The sequence below is a fragment of the Lissotriton vulgaris genome, chromosome 11, assembly GCF_964263255.1.
Source record: "Lissotriton vulgaris chromosome 11, aLisVul1.2, whole genome shotgun sequence".
Classification (NCBI taxonomy): Eukaryota; Metazoa; Chordata; class Amphibia; order Caudata; family Salamandridae; genus Lissotriton; species Lissotriton vulgaris.
The window spans coordinates 773,699,742-773,716,003 of NC_141699.1; the positions used below are offsets into that span (position 1 = coordinate 773,699,742).

A 16,262-nucleotide genomic window follows, 5' to 3' on the forward strand; every position below is an offset into this window, starting at 1 on the left:
AGAACCTTAAAAATGTGAAACATTTGTGAGTTTAAATGCTTTAAGGTAGACAAATTCATGCATTTGCATATAACGTAGTACTCAAGTTTAAATAAATACATAAAACATGAGCTTTTAGAAATATTTGCTAAGCACACCAACCTGTTTTAAATAACTGGGGCTCAATAAGATTCTGCCATCTAATCTTTTGGCACAAACAAGTCCCAATTGACTAATCACAGACAGAGTAAGTTTGTAAAGTTCATTTACATTGCCGTAATATTTATGGAAATATTTGAGGGGAGATATGAATGGTATTCAATGGCTAATATGAAGCTGATATGCTGATTTGATATGTTTATTTTTTGTGCCCCATATTAACTTTCCTGATGTATTCTGCTTTTTTGTAAAGTTCAGTTTTACAGGTACTTGCATTATTGAAGGCAAGTCTTGTATGATTTATATCGTTATTATGGTGTTGATATAGTTCGTTGTTTTTATATTCTATCATTAAAGATATGGTTTACTCGATGTTGTATTTATCTTTAATAATTGTCTTTCAAAAAGAAAGTAAGTATTCTCAAAGAAGAAAGAGGAAATCACGCACTTTCAACATCTCCATCCCCATACCGTGAACGGTGAACTTAGGGTTGGTGTTTCTAGGGTTGGCGTTTCTAGGTTTGGGTTTAAATTTGCATACAAGCTTTGATCAGTGGTGTAACGAAACTTGAGAGGAACCCCCTCCAAGGTATATGGAGGGCCCATCTCCAGACTGAATCAGGCACTCTCAGGCCAGGGTACTATGCTGAGGGGGCCCCCTGGAGCTCGCCCCCGCACCGAGGGAACTGCAGGGGCCTATGTTACGCCTCTGGCTTTGATATGCATCTTATCTAAGCATGATCTGTGGCCTACAGGCAGAGCCGGATCTTGTTAAAATAAAGACCTAGGTAGAGGGAACTTTGGCACTCATGCAGATGTTAGCGAATTAAATGAGTCAGCAGGAGGTCCTTTTGAGTTCACTGGTCAGTACTTGGCGGAGCAGTAACTGGCCCCCGAGCACAAACGTCTCTGTCCTCCCCGGCTCACCTAAATCACAGATAGCTTACCTGCCTCATGCTGATAATGGTATTGTTGATGTTTGTCAGCAGGGGTGAGAGGTTGAATGGAGGGCAAGGAAAGGGGCTAACGGACTGTTAACACATTTCCCAAGGTATGAAAATGAAGGATAAAATACACTTTAAACTGGCAGATCAGAGAGAAATGAGCATGTAGAGACATGGATAAGGCTGGAGAAGGGTGACAAGGGTGTTGCTGTTAGCAGTACCTTAATTCACACAACTCCGTGCACCCCTCAGAATATTGGTGCCCTAGGTCTGGGCTCAGTTCGTCCATGCTAAAGGCAAGTCCTGCATGCAGGGATAATATTTTGAATTGTGTGTTGCAAGAATTATGTCCCAATAAACACATAAAGCTTCCTACCGAAGTTCGAAGATTATACATTTTTTTCATTGTCTACTTTGATGAGCTGTTGAACAGAGTTATGCAAGATGGACACCACAGCATGGATTGTATCTTGTTTTTGAAGAGCTGCCACTGTTGCAACCACCTTGCACCAACTCCTGTGTCATAGCCGATGAAGAGCCCATTTCTATGATGACCTAGTAATGAGTGCTGCCACATAAAGGTACTCAATTCGAATCTAAAGATGTAATATTCTACACTATTCGTTTCATTTTTATCTATATGTGGTACTCACAGGAGGTCTACCGCAATCTCATTTAAGTCTTATTCACTCTGTGTCACTTTCCCAGAAATCACTTCACTTTTAATCGTCTTTATTCTTTATTAGCTACATAAATAGCATTAATTGATTACACTAATTAGGCAGTATTACAAATGTAAACACTATCAATAGCATATTTCTATTCTAATAGTCCTGATATGAACAACAAAAGAGGGAGTAAAGCAAACCACAGAGAAATAGCTGTGACATCCACTAATTAACCTGAACATATTTTCTTAGGGAAGTGTAGTTCTAATTTCAGAAACAGAAAAAGCAACAGTAGTTACTTTCTGAGTACTTGAGGTTTTTATACTAACAGCTTCAAGGAACAGTCCTTCTTACTTTCTTTTAGAGAAAATATCAGTGATTTGCATATTTTATTGCAGCATGGAAGGCATTAGTCATGTTAAAATGAATATCATGGTGTTTGAGAGAGAGAAGTGCTTAGAAAATGTGTTCCTGGCCGACTAGGGTAAAAGGCTTGGCCAAGAAGTAACCAAAATCCTAGTCAGAGTAAGGCATAAGCAAACACTAAATTAAGCTGTGCACAGAGCTGTCAGGTTTCACTTTAAAGACAATGTATAAAGTATTTGAGTAACACTTAAACAGTAAACTGGTTAAAACACCACCCAAAAAGATTTTACGCCAGATTAGAAAAAAGAGCTTAATTTTAAAAACTAAAACAAGATGAAAATGACAATATTTCAACAAGTAGAACCGGAGTTATGAATTTTTAAGAATAAACTGTAAAATAGTGCTTAGAAGCATAAAGCTCCAACCGGGGATATTTGGTCATGCTGGACCAGGTCAAATGCCAAACTTCACACCGGCCACAATAGAGTGAGGGTCAGATACAGTCCCAGGTTGATTCCCACTGAAATTTTACCATCTCTTGTTTTGTGTCAAGAGTCCTGTTCGGGGGGGGAGAAGTTTGCCATGAGCAAGGAGAGCATCACTAGCGATGGTCGACATGGCACAAAGAGCAGGCCGGCCATCGATGTTGGCTGGGCTGAAATTTTGAGGTGACGATGCATGCCAGTGGACGATCTTTGCTGTGCAAAATGACAAACTTGCTGTGGCTTGAGCTGATTCTGGGTGCAAACATTGTGGTTCCAGAGCGAATGGGCCTGATCACGTTTGCGAAGAGCCAAAAAGCTAGACTTTAAGAGGTTTAAAACCCCTTGCAAGGGCCCAGGACCTGAGAGGCACCTCCTGGGGGTCAGGAGCTCATTGAAGATGGGTCCAGGAGCTTGGCGGAGCCTGTTATGTCCCTGAGTCTCCGATCTGAAGGACAGCAAACTAGCCCTTTCAGTCCCTCTGGGGTCCTGGGTTCAAGGATGGGTTCCAGGTCCAGTTCTTCCTCTCAAGGCAAGAGGGAAGCAGGCAGCAGGTCAGCAGTGCCTTCAGAGTGGCTGTTTAGCAGAGTGGCAGTTCTTTCAGCAGCACAGCCGTCCTTCATCCTGGCAGAGTATCCACAGGTCCAGAGGTGTAATGAAGTGATTGTGCCAGAGGTTCAGTACTTATACCCAGTTGTGCCTTTGCAGTGGGGGGGACCTAAAAGACATGCCTTTGAAGTGCACAGAGGTCCTCCTCCCTTCCTGCCCTGGCTCCAGAATCACTACAGGGTTATGCAGCCCTTTGTGTGGGGACAGTACACAGCCTATTAAGGTGTAACTGGGGCTGGAACCAGCTCTTCCCTCCCATCCTGCCAGGCTGGCCCATCAAGCAACACCTAAGCTCCAACTGTGGGTGTCTGTCCAGGCGGAATACACAAAGCCCAACTGTCACCCACCCCAGACATGTGATCAGTGACAGGCAGCAAGCACCAAAAGGCTAAAGTAAGAAAATGACAAGTTTCTAAAAATCCATCTTCACCATAAGTTAGGATTTTATATTTGGATTCCAGAGACACCAGACTTAGAGGTTGTATCTCAAAGTCAAAATAATCTTTATTCGGATTTGTGAAATCCATAGAAGAAATACAATTTTGCATTCATCACATACAACGTTATATAGATTAAAACACCATATACATGTCAATTACCAGTAAATGGTAGATAAGTGCTTGTGCAAAGTCTTAGCCAGCTCCGTTCAAAAACCATATCATAACTCATATCATTGAGGTGATAAAAAGTACAAATAGTGCTTGTGCAAAGAGTACTCCCCCCAAAATACCTCTAGTGTCTCAAATAATGCCATCATTGAAAACGCAGAGATAGATGAACAGTGTGTAGCACTAATCACAGCATGTAAACCAACCCTACCAAGCCAACCAAATAATAGAAAGAGAGATACCCAAAGCCCATATACCAAAAAGCCTGGACCAGTATGTCAAATGTTCTCGACTATAAAACTCATCAAAGGCAACTTGGGTGGCTTAGCATCCATCCCAGATACTTTACATCTCCCCCTGATGTTACACCCCATGTTATAATATTGAAGGATGTCCCAAAATTGGAACCTGATATAAGCATAAATTGGTCAGATTTAAAAAATAAGGTTCACTATTTGATGGTGGACTGCATTTGTGATACAGATGTTTTATTCCAGGAAACTATTACCGTCAGGAGGGTAAACTGAGTTGGTCGTTCGCAGAAGACTGACCATAGTGTTGTATAGTAGTACATTTCAGACACCCAGTAGTAATAAAATCTTTTTTTTACCTAAACTGTTGACATTACCACCAAGACCAAAATGAAGATAGGATTCTCACAGTGCCACTAGGCTTCTTTTATAGAACCTCGGTGTACCTGGGGAACATGATGGGCTACCCGCCAATTAATAAACCAGGGGGCTTATGTACAAGCCCATATACAAAAAGGAGCTAGAGAGGGATACAAATCAGGGCGCCCCCCACTCACAGTATTACAACAGAATATAGACCTGATCCTTTAGCTGAACATGATACTTTGAAATCACTTCATCATAGTTTGATCACACAAGTTTGTGAGGGTGAACAGCAGCTAAAATGATACTGTCTGTTATAGGGAATCCATGTTCGCCTTTCTAACATTTATAATAAACTTGGTCTCCTCTAGTCAATCCCACCCAGTGGTGTGAAACATCAGTAAGTAAGAAAAAGTGGTGAAAAGGTTAGCAATGCCTCATGGGAGTAACACCATGGGAGTGTGCAGATAGGTTCTCACTTGCACACTCAGGTTTTCATCATTAGCAACTGCCAAACCACAACAAAAAAGGTGTAGAAAAGTAAGAAAAAGTCCAAGGTGCTCAGTGTGGTGTATCGTGATGTCAGCACTCGGATATCTTATCCGTGTGCCGACTGTACCAACCCAATAAGGAGTAAGGGGATCTGAACATGAATACCGCTACTTCAAATCTAAAAATGAGCGAAACATGCACCAGCTATCCTATTTTATTATGTGCTGTGGGTCTGCTCACATGAAAACCAAGACACTGTTGCCTACTATCTATTGTGTTATAGAGGGCCAACATGTTTCATTGCCAAAGGTGAACTTACAGCAATTTCTTCAGGGCAAGGGTCAGTTCTCGCCACACTGCAGTGATTTATATAAAATTTTTACCTGGAGGAGACAAAGACAGCACAACACAACATAAATCAGTCAGCATGGTATAAAAACACACAGTAAGTGTAGGAGCCACCTTCATCACATGAGTTTAATTACTGGGTTGTTGCCCATCCTGCGCATACCTGCAACCCCCTCTTTTGTGAATGTGTGCGTGTCCACATTCGCAAAGTCTGTCAGCACTGCTGCTTAACATCAGCATGGGAAATAATACAGAAATTAGTTACTAGCCCGTATTATGGCAATTCTCTCACTCAGTGTTTAAATTTTGTTTTACATATTCTCTGCTCGATATGCTCATCATTTGCTGACACCATCCGACACCATCAAGTATAGTGCCACCAACGTTTAAATTGCCCGGGGTATGTATCTGACATCAACCCACTGGGCTCCCTACTACCGCTCCGTTCTTACTAACGCAGCCTAAATAGAATTTAGAATGAAACGGTTTAAATTAAAAAGGCAGATTACCGTCCCTAGGTATGCCGCTTACTGGGTTAGCAAGAGTATGTGGCATCCGCTCGACACCTCCCGGTCTCCATCTCGGCGGGCTCATTTCAGCACGCAGCGTCTGTAGGCTAACATGTCCATGTGGCCTCCAGTACATTGGACTCACGACACGCAAAGTCAAAATCAGAATACAGGAGCACTTAAGTATGTTAAAATCAGGAAAACTGACCACCAGGTTGGTGCACCACTTTCTATCACAGAAGCTCCATTACAAGGAGATTAAGTGGGTGATCCTGGAAAAGGTAGTGGGTCACCAATACAGTATGGAAAGCAGTTGGGCACTAAAGAAGCACATTGGATTTAAACGTTGGTGGCACTATACTTGATGGTGTCGGATGGTGTCAGCAAATGATGAGCATATCGAGCAGAGAATATGTAAAAAAAAATGTAAAACACTGAGTGAGAGAATTGACATAATACGGGCTAGTAACTAATTTCTGTATTATTTCCCATGCTGATGTTAAGCAGCAGTGCTGACAGACTTTGCGAATGTGGACATACACACATTCACAAAAGAGGGGGTTGCAGGTATGCCCAGGATAGGCAACAACCCAGTAATTAAACTCATGTGATGAAGGTGGCTCCTAAACTTATTGTGTGTTTTTATACCATGCTGACTTATTTATGTTGTGTTGTGCTGTCTTTGTCTCCTCCAGGTAAAACATTTATATAAATCACTGCAGTGTGGCGAGAACTGACCCTTGCCCTGAAGAAATTGCTGTAAGTTCACCTTTGGCAATGAAACATGTTGGCTCTCTATAACACAACAGATAATAGGCAACAGTGTGTTGGTTTTAATGTGAGCAGACCCACAGCACATAATAAAATAGGATAGCTGGTGCATGTTTCACTCATTTTTAGATTTGGATTAGCAGTATTCATGTTCAGATCCCCTTACTCCTTATTGGGTTGGTACAGTCGGCACACGGATAAGATATCCGAGTGCTGACATCACGATACACCACACTGAGCACGTTGGACTTTTTCTTACTTTTCTACACCTTTTTTTGTTGTGGTTTGGCAGTTGCTAATGATGAAAACCTGAGTGTGCAAGTGAGAACCTATCTGCACACTCCCATGGTGTTACTCCCATGAGGCATTGCTAACCTTTTCACCACTTTTTCTTACTTGCTGATGTTTCACACCACTGGGTGGGATTGACTGGAGGAGACCGTTTTTATTATAAATGTTAGAAAGGCGAACATGGATTCCCTATAACAGACAGTATCATTTTAGCTGCTGTTCACCCTCACAAACTTGTGTGATCAAACTATGATGAAGGGATTTCAAAGTATCATGTTCAGCTAAAGGATCAGGTCTATATTGTGTTGTAAGGCACATGTACAAGCCCCTATCGCCACAGGAATATCACTTTTTGTGACGTTCCCGTGGTGATAGGGGCCTTGCCTAATGTACAAGGCAGCGTTAATACACTTAACGTGGCTTAGACCTGCTTTGTACATAAGGTACCCTTTCACGCTATGTTTAGCGTGAAAGGGGCGTGCAGTGGGTGTTGTGGTGGGCGTTCCACCGCAACACCCACTGTAATTGACGCTGCCTCCAATGTACCAGCGCCAAAATTAGGACCAGGTAAATCCTGGTCTTAAATTGGTGAAACGAGGAGAAATGCATTATTTCTCTTACATAGAAAGAAAAACATCTACAGCATTCTCTATCATCTGAAATAAATCCAGCCTCAGCAGTCATATGGGCACACTCACATCTCATTGCTCTCTTGTGACAAATATTGTCAACACCTATGCCTCCTTCAGCATTCTGTCAGCCCCGCTTTGGAGGCTGACAAGCTGTTAAAGAATGCCTCAAGTAGTAGTGGAAAGCTATGGAGCGTGCACATTTGCAGCATCTATGAATACACTCATCTCTAAGCGGCCATAACCCAGCACACTTGTGACTTTCTAGAAAAGACTTCAAATGAGTCATTTGATAAAAGTGCTCTTCCGTGAACCATTGCCTCATTGATCACTGCTATTTAAGAGCTCTGGGGCTCCATCATAAAACATTTTTGAGCAGTGCTATTTGATGTCCTTAGTGGTAAATTAAGTCAATGCTTACTCCAAACATATTTTACCACCGTATTATGAGAACAATTCTGGGGGTGGTAATCTGTGAGAAGAATGTCTGTGTACTTTTGTTGTGTACCATTTTGTTGTGGTGGTGATAGGTTCTGTTGTGTTTTGTTCTGTGTATTTCTGCTGCATTATTGTAAGTGGTTTTGTTGTGAGTTATACTGTGGTTTTGGTGATGCATTCTGTTTTGATTAGTTGCCAGCCGACACCTATTCAAAAGGAGCTGATGCAGGCTATCCAGTGTATGTGTTCTTTTTTTTTTACTTAACTTAATGAGATACCTCACCTAAGAAATGTCCCCTGAGAATACATGATACAAGAGAGATATATACAAGAAAGATAGTAGTGTTCTTCAAGGGCTGAGTCTCAAGTTACCTACCATCCAAATTCAGAAATATTTTCTTGTGTGATAGGTTATAGAAGATCTTCAGTAACTGTACTCTTTGATTCTGAGGCAGACATAAAAACATCAACCACTGAATTGCGGGCAGTGCAAGTCTTTCCCTGCCCTCCTAACTTACTTGTCTGCTGGCTAGTCAGAACTATCTGCTAAAACATTCCTGGGGTCAGGCCCATTCTTTGGTTGTTTCAGAATGTAATGGAAAAACATGTCAGGATACTGAAATGGAGAGTCGCTGCTTTCTGAGCAAAATACCAATAGGATGTGGAGATATCAATAGCGGCTCATCCAGGTAAGAGCGGTAGGGCGGGGCAGGGGCGGGCAGAGTGGGGCGTGGTGGAAGTCGACATACAACAGGGTAAGTAATATTTAATCATTAAATAAACCCCTTATTTGAGCTCACTGCATTGGCGTTGCTGCGAGCGCAAAGTAAGTGGTTTTATTTATTTATTTATTATAACATATCCCATCATCTGTCGACTTCCACCAGCCCCACCCCGTCTCGCCCCATCTCTCTTGCTTGTGCAAGCCACCACAGAGACATATGTTTACTATTAAGGGCGATAGACAAACCAAAGGCAGTATCAAACAATGGTCTCTAAAATTGCAGGGTTCTGGAAAACGAATGACAATGTGTATAAGTGTATTAATGTACATTCTAAAATAGCAGGATCATCAATAAACAAGCATTTGCAATGCAATAGGTCTCGCATTTGCCAGAGTTTGAGCTATTGGCATTGTAAATGGCAATGCATTTTATTTATGTGTTTTGAAAACCTGCAAGCGGTGCGTAAACAAGCACTTTGTACTTATAGCCATTGCTTACGAGAAGCAAGGTTGGCAGCAAAAGAGGTGCAGTTACTGGTAGGCAATGACTATGCACCACTTGCAGGTTTTTCAAAACACATACATAAAAGGCATTGTCATTTACAATGCCAAAAAAAGTCTTGCAAATTTGAGACCTATTGTATTGCAAATGCTCCAAGGTCCTTGTGCTGATTTTCAAATATAAACAAAATCCCATAACATGGCCCTACAATGTAAAAAAAAAACGACATTCCTATTGTGAAACGCAAATGATCCCTGGCATGCTGCAGGTGGTGAAGGTTCTTTACTACGTTAACTGCTTCTTCGTAAAGCAGCATAGTTTGCTATAACTAAAATCTATATTTTGTGTACATAATTTCTGAGCAAGTGTCTTCATTAACAGCAGGAATAGGGCCAAATTAGACAAATAAAACAAATCACCCCAGTTCATTCATCGTCTCAAGAAAAGAGCAGGACGTACAGATTTGTGCTTGCAATGGTAAGCACCCAGCACCCCAATACATATGTTTGATGTCCCGAGTAGAACATGTTTGTTCAACAAATCTGACCCATTTGGCTTGTTGCCCTTATCTGCAGCAAAATATATATTTTTAAAGTGCAGCGATATATTGTGTGTTACAGAAAAACGAAACCCAGTTTACTCGGGACCATTGATAAATCCTCTGTGCGCCAAAAGGTCAAAATAGCTCAGTTTTATGAATTATTGTGTTATACATTCACTCACACCAGTGTAACTCTTGCTCATTTATTTTCCTAAACCACAGACCAATATATGTATAGAAAGCAGCAACTAAGATGAAATGTAGAAAAGAATATTTCACCATGGGTTACTCCTTGATCAGTGCATACGAGTTGGGCGAGTAGTTCCGTGGGTGTTACGCTATAGGATGCAAGGTTAGAGGGTAGAAAGGGGCTGCAAAATGACAGTGGTGTGGAATAAAAGTGGAAGGGCTGGGTAGGTGTGAAGAGAGGTGGTGGCTTGAGGAAGATGCGTTGTTTAAGTATGCGCACAAGTTGTTTGAGTATGCGCAGTGTGCAGAAGGAGGCTGGCATAATGTGTGGGAGAAGGGCTGTCAGTGCCAGTTATGTTCAGGGAGGTGGGTGGGCAATGGCTTGTAATGCATTCGCGGAGGGTGGAGCTCGCAGTGTGGGTGTAATAGTAGCGGAGGCTCCGTCGGGCTATGCTGTGGTTTGGGGGCAGGTATTGTTAGCAATATGTGAAGTGCTGTGGTTAGAGTAGGGGTGGTTTGTTGATGTGTGAGTTCTAAGGAAATGGGTGTTTTGTATTAGGAGGTGAAAAAGGAAGATAACTTGCAGTTTCCGTGTGAGAATGCATGTCATGCCATGGAAAGACGCCCCTAGAGGAGTCATCTGGGAAGTCATAGGAGTTTTGAGAAAGTAAACAGCCACTCCCCCTACAATCTCCATCGAAGTGTGCAGCCAGTACCTGCTGGTGTTGGACATTTCCACTGTCCATTCTACGCAGCACCCTCTCAGCAGCTCCTTTACAGCGCCCCCCTGGATCGCAAACCATATTAACAGCAATTCTCCTTTAACCCTAACATATACATTATGCCTGATTCACGTAACACAATTATATTGAGAGGGGTTTTCACTGGCTTCCCATGGAGTGCTTTGCTGGAACAGAAGTAAAGTTTTGGGCACACATGTGGATGTATACCTGCATTAACCACTCAGCAGCGCTTGTTAAAAAGTCCACTTTTAAGACCCAAGCATGGCACTTCCAGGCAGGAATACTATTTGTTATGGGTAGGAGGAAAAAAGGTGGGGACTGTTCTAATATGTCATTACTTTTTTAACAGCTTGAAGGATTGTTTATCCACTACCTTTTTGACCATTAGAGTCCGAAAGTGTCCAAGGAGGTTCTCAAAAAGCTAGGATAAATTGAAGTATGCTCCCGCTGTGATCTTGCACAGTCACGTCCCTTTTCAGCGGTATGCTGCTCCGCATATTTTTATCTTTTAGTGAGGGGGCGTGAACCATTGCCCCTCCCAAAAACACACAGTCAACCATGGCACCCTGCATACTTTCAAAGTGCATGAATGGGCGACCACTAGTCTGAATGCCGCAATCATTAATGACGTTCCCCCAGCAAACCTTGAGAAAGTTGTTTAGCTTCCCTGTCCCATCCCGCTGCAGCTGCCCCAGCCAACATACACCATCCCTTAGCGCCCTGAAGCCTTTTCTGTGGCGCTTCGCAACATTGCAGAACAGATCGCTAGTTCAGTCGAACAGAAGAAAAACTTTCCCGCAGATGATGCAGCTTACCTCAAGACCTTCTCCAACGTTTTGTAGGACTATTTTGCAACTTCATCCCGGTTTTCGAGCTAGGAGAGAGTCCGGGATGGTCCCTGCTGAAGCTGCTGTGATGGCGGACCATGATAGGGAGAAGGAGCAGTGAGGGCGTAGAGAGAGGGGAGGGATGGGAACACGGGGTAAAGCACCATTTTTACAACAAATGGTCAAATATGTAAATTATGCACTTATTTCCAACACATGCGCGTTGTGCCTCACAGAATACATGAAATGCTGAGAGCAAAATTGACGGCCTTGCGCGTGCACATCTCCTGTCCGCACTGGCACAGCGAGCAGGAGACAGGGAGGCACTGACGATGTGCACACTTTCACATCTCCTGTCTGTACGCAAGCACAGCTCCTGTCCCCCTTCGGCCAAGAAACTGACAATAGATCTCGCCAAGGCAAGCAGCGCATGCGCTGCATCGCTAGGCGAGACATAAAAAAACTGTGGACTCCACTTAACCGTATCGCTGCGGCGGCTATTCCCGCTGTGTGCAGCAAATTTCAAAAAGCTGCGTTACATGACGAGCTCAGCTCGTCATCAGCATAGCAGCGCCGTAGCTGATGACGAGCTAAGCTCGTCATCAGCAGCGAAGAGGTTAAAGAAAAGCTTTTTGCAAAGGTTGTGTAGCATCAAACACTCGCATTTTCTACTTTTTTTGGCATAACTTCAGGAATGTTTCATTTTGTGCTCAACCAGTTTTCGGTGTCATTCATCCCAGTGATTTACTGTACTGAAATAATAATTAAAACCAGCATACATTCAAAACACATCAAGTTAACATCTATTCGAAAAATAAAGTGTATATGGAGGCTTACAGTGTTTGTGTTATACCTTTTTTAAAATACAGATATGGTCTACATTTCAGACTCTAAAGCAGAAATGTATTTTCAAATGGTCATTAGAAGGAGAAAAAATTTAAATTTATATTTTTCCCCATCAACTCCTTTTGTGTTAGCCTAACCTTAAGCTTGGAAATTTGTCTGTGGCCATTGTGATTCCCTAGTAAGGGAGGAAGAGTCACAGAACTGCAGTGCCTTCACTAAATATTCCTCTAACTTTACTTTTTCGCCTCTTCAGTTGGATCTAAGTGGTTCACAATTCAGATGAAATTGATTTTGAAGAAAAAGAGTACAGAAGGATTTAACAGATAGCTTGCATTGTATGAAATTTCCCTCTTATATGATGACCAAAACAGCATGTTCGAGAATACATATAAAGATTCTAAGAGTAGTCTGATTTGTCACAAATTTCTGAGGTTTTCATTCCTGCTGAGTACTGGGGGCCTGTCTCTTAAACTTTTTACAGGGCTGTGTTGATAAATTCAGTGTTGAACCTTGCTTGTGTCAGTTAGGTAATGATAAAATACAGGACTTTGGGGCCTATTATCTAGATGTACGTTATATAACGCACATCACACATTTCCATATCGCCGGCTATCGCCGGATTTTTCCGCCATGTTAGCGCGTAATTATCAATGCGCAACATGTAGGCAAAATTAAATCCGGCAATAGTCGACGATATGGAACATTAGCGCATGTAAACAAACGTTGTTTTCACTCGCTAATGTGTGCCTTGATAATATAGGGGGTGGATTCAGCATTATGATCCAGACCCCCATGTTATCAATGCCTTAACACCTGGTCAGAGCAGGCGTTGGGAGACCTGCGATAAACAAGTTTATCGCAGGTCTTCTTCTCCCAACGCCTGCCTTGGTAATATGGTGTTCCCACCTCCAAACTCATTTTACATGTGGTTGGACGTGGGAACACCCACTTTGCATGTCATTAGCGATGTTTCTCGCTGACATGCAAAGTGGGCTTGAGGCAGGGGTTAGCATCCCCTTGTTAATAGGGCGCTGGAAGTATCGCCGCTTTCTCAGCACAATTCGCCAAAAAAGCGGCAATACTTCAGTTTGCTAATATGCCGCTTTGTTTTGTTTTGTTTGTATGTCTTGCTTTGAACTACAATCTATGTAAATTATTATGGCACACGTTTTTAACAACAAAACAATGATGGCAAAAGATGAGTTGTCATATGTTATTTCTTCTCCCTCTGAGGCAGACATTTTTTTAACTGTCTTAAGCTCTTATTTTAAATTTAAATGGTTTTTGCAAGGTGTGTTGAAAAAAAAAGTCTGCATACTCTCTTTGTTGATCTCGTATAGGGTTGTTATAACAAAATAAAGTCACTTTGAACTTGTTCCATGATTAACATGTATTTCCACTTTAAACAATGTAACAATTATTTACCTTGCATCTTAGAAGATGGCATCATTTGTTACTCTTTATTATCCTTTTCCAACACAGATTGTTTTACTTCAGCAGTGCTTCCCAAACTCTAGACCCACGACCCACTTTCTAGAATGAAAAACTTTTGTGACCCACCTAGCTTAAAGGGCCAGGAGGCAGTCGTTTTTAGGTCGAGTTATTTATAACTCTGAACCTATTACTACTGAACGAAAATCTCTGAAACCGGCCGGATTTCGTGCAATGCATGTTGTGCACTCAGTCATGAAGCTTCCCCAGGCGCGCGTTTGACCTTGCAAAGGCTTGAAAGCTTGAAGGCAATCTGCTTCCCCGCCCCCCCTGGTGTTTATGGCTTTTCTCGCTCGCTAATGCGTTTTTTTCCCCTCCCACCCTGCCTTTAATGTCCGCTGAGCGTGGCCTTTGCCTGTCGCCTCTCTGTCCTTCACAGCCCGTCTCTGTCGTGGAATCTCAAATTTGGGGACTTCATCTTCAAAACGAGCCTGTTCATGTTGACACTTGCAATTAGAATCCTTTCTTTCTTTCCTTTCATCCTTTCTTTCCTTCTTTTCTTTCCTTCCTTTCCTTCCTTCCTTTCCATCCTTTCTTGCCTTCCTTTTTTTTCTTCCATTCCTTCCTTCCTTTCCCCCCTCCCTTCCATTCCTTTCTTTCTTTCGTTCTTTCTTCCCTTCCCTTCCACATTATCACTCAGCACCACCACAGCATCACTCAGCACCACTACAGCACCACTCAGCACCACCACAGCACCACTCAGCGCCACCACAGCATCACTCAGCACCACTCCAGCATCACTCAGCAACACCACATCATCACTCAGTGCTACCCCAGCATTACTCAGTGCTATCCCAGCATCACTCAGCACCACCACAGCACCACTCAGCACCACCACAGCACCAGTCAGTGGCATCACAGCACCACTCAGCGCCACCACAGCATCACTCAGCGCCACCCCAGCATCACTCAGCGCCACCCCAGCATCACTCAGTGCCACTCCAGCATCACTCAGCACCACCACATCATCACTCAGCGCTACCCCAGCATCACTCAGCGCTACCCCAGCATCACTTAGCACCACCACATTATCACTCTGCACCACCACATTATCACTCAGCACCACCACAACACCACTCAGCACCACCACAGCATCACTCAGCACTACCACAGAATCACTCAGCACCACCACAGCACCACTCAGCACCACCACCGCATCACTCAGCACCACCACAGCACCACCCAGCGCCACCACAGCACCATTCAGCTCCACCCCAGCATCACTCAGCGCCACCCCAGCATCACTCAGTGCCACCCCAGTATCTCTCAGCACCACCACAGCACCACTCAGCCCTACCCCAGCATCACTCAGCACCGCCACATTATCACTCAGCATCACTCAGCACCACAACAGCACCCCTCAGCACCACCACAGCACCACTCAGCACCAACACAGCATCACCACAGCACCACTCAGCACCACCACATTATCACTCAGCACCAACACATTATCACTCAGCACCACCGCAGCACCACTCAGCACCACCACAGCATCACTCAGCACCACCACAGCACCACTCAGCACCACCACAGCATCACTCAGCACCACCACAGCACCACTCAGCGCCACCACAGCATCACTTAGCGCAACCGCAGGTTATAGGTGTCACATTTGCGAAAGTTATAACTATTGGCATTGTAAATGACAAAGCTATTAATTTAGCTATTTTCAAAACCAACACATAAATAAAAAAATTGTCATTTACAAGACCAATAGCTCAAACGTTTCTAATGCGAGACCTATTGCATTGCAAATACTTGTTTAAAGCATCGTGTGATAACGCTCTGCCATTTACAGACAGCACATGTTCTATTGAAATGGCCACTAAATTTGCACGGGCATACAGTTTTACTAACAAAACTATACTGAACATAATTGAAAATAAAACGGATTTCATTGTGCGCGCTGAAACACATTTGGCAATGAAATTCGGTTTATTTGTTTATTTATTTACATTACTCCAGTCGGCCATTAGCCAGAGTTTATTACCCCCACCCTGCCCCGCCTCGCGGCACTCCCTCCACCCTCAGATTTTTATGACTCACCAAAAATCGACTGTGCCCCCACCAGTGGGTCCCAATGCACAGTTTGGAAACACTAAACTACAGTTTAATCTGTCAGCTCTGGCATATGATGTGTGCTAAATTGCAAAAAAATGTTTACAATCAGTCATAAACAAATATGTGGATTTTTGTAACAATTTATGCTGCATGTAACCCTCTCAAAAATAAAATCAGTAGTTCTTAAGAAATATATTTCACAGACAACAGGATAGACCTGTTTCACAAAGCTGTTTACAAGCACAAAATAGCAGGATATTTTGCTGCTAAACATTCACAAAAATGACCAAGCATTCTTTACTAGAAGTGTGGAATTTTATTGTAGTAAAAACATATGCAAGTTGTGGGTTTTGGGAGGACCAGGGCATTGTTTTTATTATGCGTTAGTGAACTCCCACAAACACTTGTGTGTTTGTGGGCATTCACACCCT

The 16,262-nt window shown here is 42.9% G+C and overlaps 1 protein-coding gene across 9 annotated transcripts in view; it reads left to right on the forward strand.

The window, feature by feature from the left end:
- Window positions 1-16,262, forward strand: part of DOCK10 (dedicator of cytokinesis 10) — a 1,740,483-nt gene that overhangs the window by 627,831 nt on the left and 1,096,390 nt on the right. The window lies entirely within an intron of this gene.